Here is an 11,114-nt window from a genome sequence, read left to right on the forward strand (position 1 = left end):
TGCATATGTAAGGGGCTGTTGGGAAGTTGGCGAGCACTTTTTGTAGGGCTATGAAATTGTTTAAGTGCTCTAGGAAATACTTATTTTTCGTTCGGTAGTCACAGCATGAGAGTAACAAAGAATTTTTCTTTTCCTGTCAGTTCTGAGAAGGCTCCTTCAAGATTCTGAGAAGGCTCCTTTAAGATTATGAGAAGGCTCCTTTCAGATTCTGAGGAGACTCCTTTAAGGTTCTGAGGAGACTCTTTTAAGATTCTGAGGTTCTGAGGAGACTCCTTCAAGGTTCTGAGGAGACTCCTTTAATGTTCTGAGGAGACTCCTTTAAGGTTCTGAGGAGACTCCTTTAAGGTTCTGAGGAGACTCCTTAAAGATTCTGAGGAGACTCCTTTAAGGTTCTGAGGAGACTCCTTTAAGGTTCTGAGGAGACTCCTTCAAGGTTCTGAAGAGACTCCTTTCAGGTTCTGAGGAGACTCTTTTAAGATTCTGAGGTTCTGAGGAGACTCCTTCAAGGTTCTGAGGAGACTCCTTTAATGTTCTGAGGAGACTCCTTTAAGGTTCTGAGGAGACTCCTTTAAGGTTCTGAGGAGACTCCTTAAAGATTCTGAGGAGACTCCTTTAAGGTTCTGAGGAGACTCCTTTAAGGTTCTGAGGAGACTCCTTTAAGGTTCTGAGGAGACTCCTTCAAGGTTCTGAAGAGACTCCTTTATGGTTCTGAGGAGACTCCTTTATGGTTCTGAGAAGACTCCTTTAAGGTTCTGAGAAGGCTTTAAGATTCTGAGGAGACCCCTTTAAGGTTCTGAGGAGACTCCTTTAAGGTTCTGAGGAGACTCTTTAAGGTTCTGAGGAGACCCCTTTAAGATTCTGAGGAGACTCCTTTAAGGTTCTGAGGAGACCCCTTTAAGATTCTGAGGAGACTCTTTAAGGTTCTGAGGAGACTCTTTTAAGATTCTGAGGAGACTCCTTTAAGATTCTGAGAAGACTCCTTTAAGATACCCTGTTGGGGCGTAGTACCGTCAGCCCACCTCACGCGGTGCACTGTAGGGATTATTGAAGGTTCTTTGCAGCGTCACTTCGGCCCCTAGCTGCAACCCCTTTCGTTCCTTTTACTGCACTTCTGTTCACATTATCTTCCTTCCATATGACTTCCCACCCTCTCTAACAATTATTTCGTTGTGCAGATACGAGGTTTTCCTCCTGTTCCACCTTTCAAACTTTACTGTCAATTTCCGTTTCAGTGCTGAATGACCTCATAGGTCCCAGCGCTTGGCCTTTGGCCTAAATTCTATATTCCTATTCCTATTCCATTCCTTTAAGATAACACTACTTCATGGCGGGGCATATAATTATTGAATAATAAAGACTCAGTGCCTTTAGTTCCGCCAAAGCCTTGCTTATGATCAGAGAAGACAAGAAGGTCAGATGAGCAAAAGAAGACTGTCTTGATACCCACTCTCTAACTTCGATGTTTCTTCACCAAATTTCTCCAGGTCACAACCAAAGTTCCTTGTCTTTACCTGCTTTCTCGGGCCAATTCTGGTGTTTGTCTTGGCTACACTCGGTTATACCTCTGGCTACACTGGCTATACTCTTGCTTCTCTTTTTCAGCGTTCAACTTCGAGATACGGTTGTTTGTTCTTTGAAAGTTAGACACAGAGAGGTCCAAGAGCGCCTGATTGCATGCCGAATACAGTTACCGAAGACTGGAATGATTGTTTCCTGGAAGCGTTACGCGGAAAAGCTGTGTATTGGGCTTTATTTTTATTGTTGTGTACAGTGCTTAGTTGATTAAATTACAGTAAATTGTTCTTCCTCCTCCTCCTCCTCCTCCTCTCCCACCACTCTCTCTCTGATCCGTTGTCTACAGGAACTCATATTATTTGCTTTATTATATTTACTTTACCTTTTCGGTTATGTTTCAATTTCTCCATTTTTCTTACCCTGTGGAACCTCCGAGTTTACATACTCCGACGTTACCAATAGGCTTGTGGCCTGGACTTTATAGACAGCAGCAACAGCAAACATAATAATTTTCCCTATTGGAGTTCGAGAAGTGAAAAAAAGTTGGGGAACCTTCCATGCAATATGGGCACAAATAGGTATTTGCTATACTGCTGCATGAACATATTTAGAAACCACGCATCACAAGATTGGTCAGTGCAGAACATAACGCTACCTAGGCGCATAGTCTTCTCACATGAAGATTTATTGTACACAGACGAACTTTGTTTAACTACGTACACAACTGCGCTCAACGAGAATGATAGTTCCCAGAATGTAAATTAGATTGATACGGTCAAAATAACGCTAGGAAATCCTTGGATATAGTATCTCTCGTACTGCATATATTTAAAAAAAAAATTGATGAAACTCTGATTAACCTTTGATATGCAAAATTACTTTCCACTGCCTTGACAACTGAATTAAGCTTTTCCCACCCAAGAGCGTTATTCTGATGTGCCGGAGATGAAAGGAAGCATAATAAACTAATTGCGAAGGCGGTTGTTCCGCCTCGACTGCAGGTTTCGACGGAAGACATTGTTGAGAATGCTGGCTGAGGCAAAAGATGTTGTTTTGACTGCATTCAAATAAAAGATGTTTCAAACATATTTATAAAAGAAATGAGCTTTGACTTTAGGTTTTACCGTAGGACTTTTTCTGACTTTAGGTTTTAACTAGAGAACTTTGCTGTGGCTGTGGGTTTAACAAGAGAAACTGTTTGGGCTGCAGATATAAACACAAGACGCTGCAGGCTGTAGGTTTGCACTAAGACTGTTGTTTTGGCTCAATTTAAAAGAAATTCATTATTTTGAATACACTTTAAATCTTAAAACTGTATAAACTGTATATGATGGACGTTGGTTGGATTGCAAGTTTCAACAGTTGCTGTTACTGTTGAAAATGGGTTTGAGTGAAAGACAGTTAGAACACACACACACACACACACACGCACACACGCACACACGCACGCGTTTACACATACACTTGCACACACACACACACACACACACACTATATATATATATATATATATATATATATATATACATATATATATATATATATATATATACATATATATATATATATATACATATATATATATATATATATATATATATATATATATCTGTATATATATATATATATATATATATATATATATATATATATATATATATATATATATACATAATAACAATGTTTTGACCGAAAATCTGATTAAGAGACAACATGTTGATGGCAGACCAAAACAAAAGACGTTGTTTTGATGGCAGGGTTCTACGAAAATCGCTGTTTTGAATTTAGGCTTTAATGAAAGATGTTCTGAATGCAGAAAGGAATTGAAAGAAACCTTTGTTTTAAGTACAGGTTTATACGTATGCTCTGGGTAAAACTGTACGTAAAAATAAGAAATCCCGCATTGTTTGGAGGCTATGTTTAATTGGAAGCAATTGTTTCCCCTGCGGTTGATAAAAGAGATGGTGAGTGCGCATGATCTTGAGATCAAAAAGTTGTTACGATCGACGGTAGAAATTAATTAGGTCGTTTTGGTCAGTTTCGAATGAAAGATTACTTTTAGTGGAAGTTTACACTGAACAGTTGTTTTTAGAGAGTTACTTTATAGTTGCTTAACAACGTAGAGGCGATTTATTTGCCATTCTTTAATATATATGTCTTATATCGTATACTTTTAGGAAAAACCTGATATCACGTTCCTGTGACAAATTTAGATTATATATAACATATACTGATTTTGAGTCATTTGATGTTCTCTTCAAATTCCCCATTTCAATTTTGATACAACAAAATGAAAGCGGATGCCAAGTCTTTTCACAGAATTTCACCCTATTTCTCTTTTTCATAAAATCCTTCCGTGTGACAATACGGTTATTGAGGGAAATATCAATGTTTGAAAAAAAATATGATTTGCAGATGTCGACAGAGCTTCCCGTTTATTTTTTGTATTTTTTTCTTTTAATTTCTGTTTCTGGTAATGTTTGATTTCAAAACAACCTTTTTTGTATTTGAAAATGAAACCCTGCTGAAATTTGCATCGCATATTGCCATAGCTAAATGAAACAGGATGTGCTAGTCAGTCAAAACAGATTTCATTTTCCCACTAAAGTCATGGTTTAATTTTGTCGAATAAGCCAGGAATTTCAATTGACTCAACTCGTACACACTTTTTTTTTGTCCTGTGTAACGACAAAACCAAATGAAGATGACTTAGTGAAATCCAACAGTTTGCATTTTGCAATTTTTATGAATACAGTAGAATGTATTCATAGTTTCTGCTCTTGCCACAAACCTACGCACCATGAGTATGTTATTACTATTTCTGGTATTTAGAAACCCTGTCCTTTGCAAAACTAGTTTGTAGAGAAAGAATTAATAGCCGTTAAAGCGAATGGCATTTTTTTGACAAATTAAATCGGCCAACAAGAATGCATTTTCTTAGCAGGTAAGTTATAAAGAAATTATTCTGCAACGATTTGCAAAGCTCAGGAGTGGAGTCGCTGATGAAGTGAAACACGGCGGTAGATATCCGTGGAGTTTTAAGATCTGCCTTCGCGTAGTTCGTTCGTAATTTCAGTCTTGTAATGAAGAGGTGATATACCACACACACACGCACACACACACATATGTCTATATGTATATTTCCAGGGAAGTTCATTGTCCGGCAGTTAACTTACGTAATGAAGTTTATATCTGGTAGTTTGTTGACTATGGTGGGTCGCATTTAATGCAAAGGAAGGTTTGAGGGTGACAAGTTCATCATAAAAGTTTTGATTACAACCAAAGTCATATAGCCTGAGACTTATGGGTAAGATATATACACACACACACACACACACACACACACACACACACACATATATATATATATATATATATATATATATATATAATCAACACACTATCACGTGTGTAACAGAAATAAATTTCTGACTCACATCAGGATCGAACCCAGGTCTTTCAACTGAAAGGCAAGACCGCCGCCAACCAAGCAGTCTTGTCTTTAAACTGAAAGACCTGGGTTCGATCCTGATGTGAGTCAGAAATTTACACACACACACACACACATACACACACACACACACACACACACACATATATATATATATATATATATATATATATATATATATATATATATATATATATATATATATATATTGTTCAGGGGGTATTTAACAAGACCGGACATGCTTGAATTTTAATTTTGTCTCCTATCGTGAGCGTTTGCTACAAAGGTTCGTTATAAATTATTTAGTGTCTCATGAGCCTGGTACTCGATAGTTTTCTTCCACTTGTCGGCAAGAAAGCCGTTGCATAAAAAATACTTTGGGGAAAAAACTGCTTTAGGTTTAGAGGGAAAATGTTCTGAATACTTAGCAAAGAATGGATTTGTTTTAAGCCTGTCATCAAGAGAAGTGTCGACATAAATTTCATTTTCTTGGAATTTCTGAGATTCCAGTCTTATTTGATTTAACAGTGTCATGCTTCTCTCTCTCTCTCTCTCTCTCTCTCTCTCTCTCTCTCTCTCTCTCTCTCTCTCTCTCTCTCTCTCTCTCTGAACTTAACTTTGCTTTTGGTATCATAAGGCTTTGATACCTGACACAAAATATACTGTTCCTGTTAAAGTTTCGTTCAAAGAAGTTCTCTGAATGGAATATTCAGAACTAGACTTCATCTTCTAGTTTCCAGACACTGTCCAGAATATTTACCTTCAAGAGATGCTACCTTTGATCGTGTCTCGGACACAGCATCACGGAATGAATGCAACAGGTGGATATTGGGAAGTCTTTATAGAGTTAGTTCCGCGATTTTATGAAATATTGTTTGATAAGGATAATCTGACGATAATCATTTAGCAAAGTAGGTTTTTAGCCCGTGTACATATTAAAAGATTGGCATTTTTTCGATTGTTTCACCTTTGTTTGATATTACTGGCTGATAGTTGAAATTTGCAGAAATAGAAAAGTAATGCAAAAATGTTTCACTAGACAAACTTTCATATTTATAACGCACAGATGATTATCTGAGGCTATTTTTCATGCTATTCCGAATAGTTTTTAACTATTAGAGTATTGGAATAAGGCGACGTCATAGAAAGAGACATTGCAGATGTGTAATGCAAGTATCAAAATGTCTGTTTCCTTTATAAACCAAAGGATGAGGATGCCGCCATTATCATTTCAATAAACTAAAAGTCGTCATGATCGTATTGAAGTCATTTTCATTATGTATTTGAGGATGACGACATTTAAATTTTAGGGTATTCTGTTTTTATCCTCGATACCTTCATCTTTATCTGAATTAAATGCAAACTTATTTTTAACCTATCTTTATGGAAGTTTTGTTTTTACTTAAATCTTAATTTTGATGAAGTTTTTTTTTATATTCCATATCTTTATCGTCTGTATATTTACCTCAACGGGTTTTGATTTCATTCTCCATAAATTAATCTTAACTTAGCTCCTACTTCTCCCTCATAACTTCACTTTTACAGATCTTTTTATTTTTATCCTTTTTATCTTTCTCTTCACGGAGGCTTTATCATCATCCTTCGAGCATTTATCGTCACACCGCCTTTGTTTTCATCCTCTCTATGTCTAATTTCGCAGAGCCTTTGTTTTCATCCTATCAGGTTTCATCTTTATCGAAACCAGACGTATCTCAGCCCTCGCTCCAAGGAATAATGGGGAGCCGTTCCACACCCTGAGAGAAGAGGAGGGGGAAGGGGAGGAGGGGGAGGGGGAGGAGGAGGAGGTGGAGGAGAGAGAGAGAGGCGGTGCGCGTCGAACCAGAGGCGGGAGGGATCATTAATGTATCGGGAGGTCTTGTGACTGTATTATACAATGGAATGGGACGGATTTATTCAGTAGGGACGACGCACGTTGCTCTTGCTGCTGTTACTGGTCTTCTCTCTCTCTCTCTCTCTCTCTCTCTCTCTCTCTCTCTCTCTCTCTCTCTCTCTCTCTCTGAACTTAAGTGTTGTTCGTACATATAAACCCCCTGTCTCGGATAATTCTTGTTTTTATCTCCCCCCTTCCCCTCTCCCTGATAATGACACTGGTTATATACCCTGATTTTCTCTTGTATCATAATAAGACACACAAACACACACGTGCACACTCACACTCACACTCACACACAAACACAAACACACACACACACTCTCTCACACACACACACACACGCACTGTTCCTTTCCCCCTACTTCCAAATTTTGACATTCTCATCCCTCTCCTGATCCAGTCTTTTCTTGTTCTCAGTTACCAAAAGGTCTGGGCTAGAAAAAGGCAAAAGGTTGCCCATACTAACGGCTCCTGCACTCTGAAAACACGATAGCCATTGCATGGAGGAAGCTAATATGATCTCTGGCTTTTTCTTATTCGTGATTATGATGCGTGTTTTGGCAAGAGGAGAGGAATACCGGCAATTATCCATGAATTCGAAAATATACATGACAAAAAACATACCAGCGTCAGTAAGCCATAAATCAGCAACATTAGTAAGCGAGAGTTTTTCTCGTCAGTTCTGTTTTGATAACTTTCTGGGATGTATTGCTTAGTTCTGTATTTTTTCAGTCATTGTGTTATTACAAATTACTGTCTTTTATCGTTGTACATTTTCTGTTACCTTTTAAATTCAGCTTTTTTGGAGGGTATTATTTTAATTAAGCAATTTATCGTTCGTTTTATATTTTTTTGTGTGAATGAAAGTTAACCAATAACGGTCTTTCATCTTAGTAGAATCAGTAACTTATTAAAGTGACATTCCTTTTAGCTTTGTATTTATTTTACTTAAACATTTCATCGTTCGTTGTATACTTTTGCATAAATGAATTCCCACCAGTAACGTTCTGTCATCTTGGAAAGATCAGTAACTTATTGAAATGGCATTCCTTTTAGTTTTGTATTTTTCAGTAAATGTATGATTCCCGAACACGTTCTTTATCATTTTCATTTTTTGATTGAGTGAAGGGTTGAGAACGCTGAACATCAAGTTAAATTTGGCATTTCCGATAAAAAGCGGAAATTCAATTAGAAATCATATTTTTGTTCCGGGCAAATAATAGTAATTCCGTTTCGGCACAGACGCGAAGCCATCCCATTATCACGGCAATTACGCCCTGTAAAATGCTTCCGGTTGCAAACCTCGTAAGTGACTGGTTGTCATCATTTTTCTCCCGGGGTCTGGACGCGAAAGAAAACTCTCTCGATGGCTATCAACGGGGACGGTTCCTGTTCCGTCTCTGGTCTCCTCTAAAGGGGCTCTGCTAATGTGCAAAGACTCTGCTTATGTGAAACTGAGACGACTTGTGTGAAATGAACTGCGTGTTTGAAATGTCTGGTTTTGTACAATGACTGTGTGAAATTGAGCTCACGTGAAACGGCAGTGGATGTGAAATGGCTGATTATGTATAATGACTCTGCTTGTGTGAACTTGAGACTGCTAGAGTGAAATGACTCTGATTTTGTACAATGGCTCTGCTAATGTGCAAAGACTCTGCTTATGTGAAATTGAGACGACTTATGTGAAATGAACTGCGTGTTTGAAATGTCTGATTATGTACAATGACTCTGCTTGTGTGAAACTGAGACTGTTCATGTGAAATGACTGTGTATGTGAAATGTCTGACTATGCATAATGACTCTGCTTGTGTGAAACTGAGACTGCTGGAGTGAAATGACTCTGATTACGTACAATGGCTCTGCTAATGTGCAATGCCTGCTTATGTGAAATTGAGACTACTTATGTGAAATGAATTGTGTATTTGAAATGTCTGATTATGCACAATGACTGTGTGAAATTGAGACGATGTGAAATGACAGTGTATGTGAAATGTCTGATTATGTATAATGACTCTGCTTGTGTGAAACTGAGACTGCCAGAGTGAAATGACTCTGATTACGTACAATGGCTCTGCTAATGCGCAATGACTTTGCTAATGTGAAACGATTCTGCTAATGTGAAATAGCTTTGCTAATATGATATGAACTGCTTATGTGTAAGGACAATGCTAATGTGAAATGACTCTACTAATGTGAAATGAGTCGGGTCATGTGGAAGGACTACTAATGTTAAGTGAGTGTGATAATGTGAAATGACATTGATAATGGGAAATGACTGCTTATGTGCAATGATTCTGCTAATGTGAAATGACTCTGCTCATTTGGAATGAGTCAGCTCATGTGGAAGGACTCTACTTATGTTAAATGAGTTTGCTAATGTGAAGTGACACTGCTAATGGAAAATGACTGCTTATGTGCAATGATTCTGCTAATGTGAAATGACTCTACTAATGTGAAATAAGTCGGCTCATGTGAAGGTCTCTACTAATGTTAAGTGAGCGTGCTAATGCGAAATGACATTGCTAATGGGAAATGACTGCTTATGTGCAATGATTCTGCTAATGTGAAATGACTCTGCTCATTTGGAATGAGTCGGCTCATGTGGAAGGACTCTACTTATGTTAAATGAGTTTGCTAATGTGAAGTGACATTGCTAATGGGAAATGACTGCTTATGTGCAATGATTCTGCTAATGTGAAATGACTCTACTAATGTGAAATGAGTCGGCTCATGTGGAAGGTCTCTACTACTGTTAAGTGAGCGTGCTAATGCGAAATGACATTGCTAATGGGAAATGACTGCTTATGTGCAATGATTCTGCTAATGTGAAATGACTCTACTGATGTGAAATGAGTCGGCTCATGTGGAAGGACTCTACTAATGTTAAATGAGTTTGCTAATGTGAAATGGCATTGCAAATGAGAAATGACTGCTTACGTGCAATGATTCTGCTAATGTGGAATGAGTCTGCTGATGTGAAATGATCTTGCTTATGTGCAATGATTCCCCTACGGAAAATGAGTCTGCTAACGATTAATGACTACTTATGTGAGCTGAATCTACTAATGTTCAATGACTGCACATATGCAATGACTGCATTCCTCCTCGTGTTATTATGTTGCTATTTTCTGATTTCACTTGATGTTATCCGATCAGTCATTCAGATCTTAATGCTTGCTCACTTAATCATCGGTCACTGCTTACTTATTTACTGAGCAGTGACTACTTATTTGTTCCTCTGTTACCACCTATTTATTTATCGACTATTGCACACTTTGTTATTTAATCAGCGACTACCTATTTATTGATCTGCAACTGCTTGTTGATTGATTTATTGCTGGTTATCTATTCATGAATACGTTACTGCACACTCATTTATCCATCTGTTACTTTGCCCATACTGTAGCAGTTTACTGTGATTACATTAATGCCTTTATTATATTTTATTTATTCTTTTTATTTACCAATCGGTCAAGTCTTAGTTATATATTAATCGGTAAATACTTATTCATTTATTACTGCCCGTTTATTGAATTCACCTTTTACTACTTATTTTTAGTTTTCTTTAAAAGAAAACGCTTGAGATGACTACGTCTGTCCGTCCACACTTTTTCTGTCCGCCCTCAGATCTTACAAACTACTGAGGCTAGAAGGCTGCAAATTGGTATGTTGATCATCCACTCCCCAATCATCAACATACCAAATTGCAGCCCTCTAGACTCAGTAGTTTTTTTTTTTTTTTTTTTTACTTATTTAAGGTTAAAGTTAGCCATGATCGTGCGTCTGGCACCGCTACAGGTGCCAACAACACAGGCCACCACAGGGCTGTGGCTGAAAGTTTCATGGGCCGCGGCTGAGAGTTTCATTTGCCGTGGCTGAGAGTTTCATACAGTATTATACGTACAGAAAACTAGATTGCGACGAAGAAGCTTCGGCGCACTGTTTACTTGTTTTTATCTGTTACTTACTTTTTAATTAGTTACTGGTTACTGAAGTCTTTATCTGCCACTGTTTATGCGTATTTTCATCCGTCACCGCTGAAGCATTAGCACCTGCTGTAACTTTGTGTCTTCTTGTGTTTAGTCTAAACATAACTGAATATTTGCTTACTTCTCTCAAAGTCGTTGACATTAAGATTTTGTTTTTCTTCGTGTTGATTTGCTCATACATTAAACTGGTGTATAATCTTTGAACTGTTAGTGTATTAAATAAATCATGCCCGTAGGTTCCATTTGGTGTCAGGAATGAATAGAG

Source organism: Macrobrachium rosenbergii, chromosome 23, assembly GCF_040412425.1.
Source record: "Macrobrachium rosenbergii isolate ZJJX-2024 chromosome 23, ASM4041242v1, whole genome shotgun sequence".
Lineage (NCBI taxonomy): Eukaryota > Metazoa > Arthropoda > Malacostraca > Decapoda > Palaemonidae > Macrobrachium > Macrobrachium rosenbergii.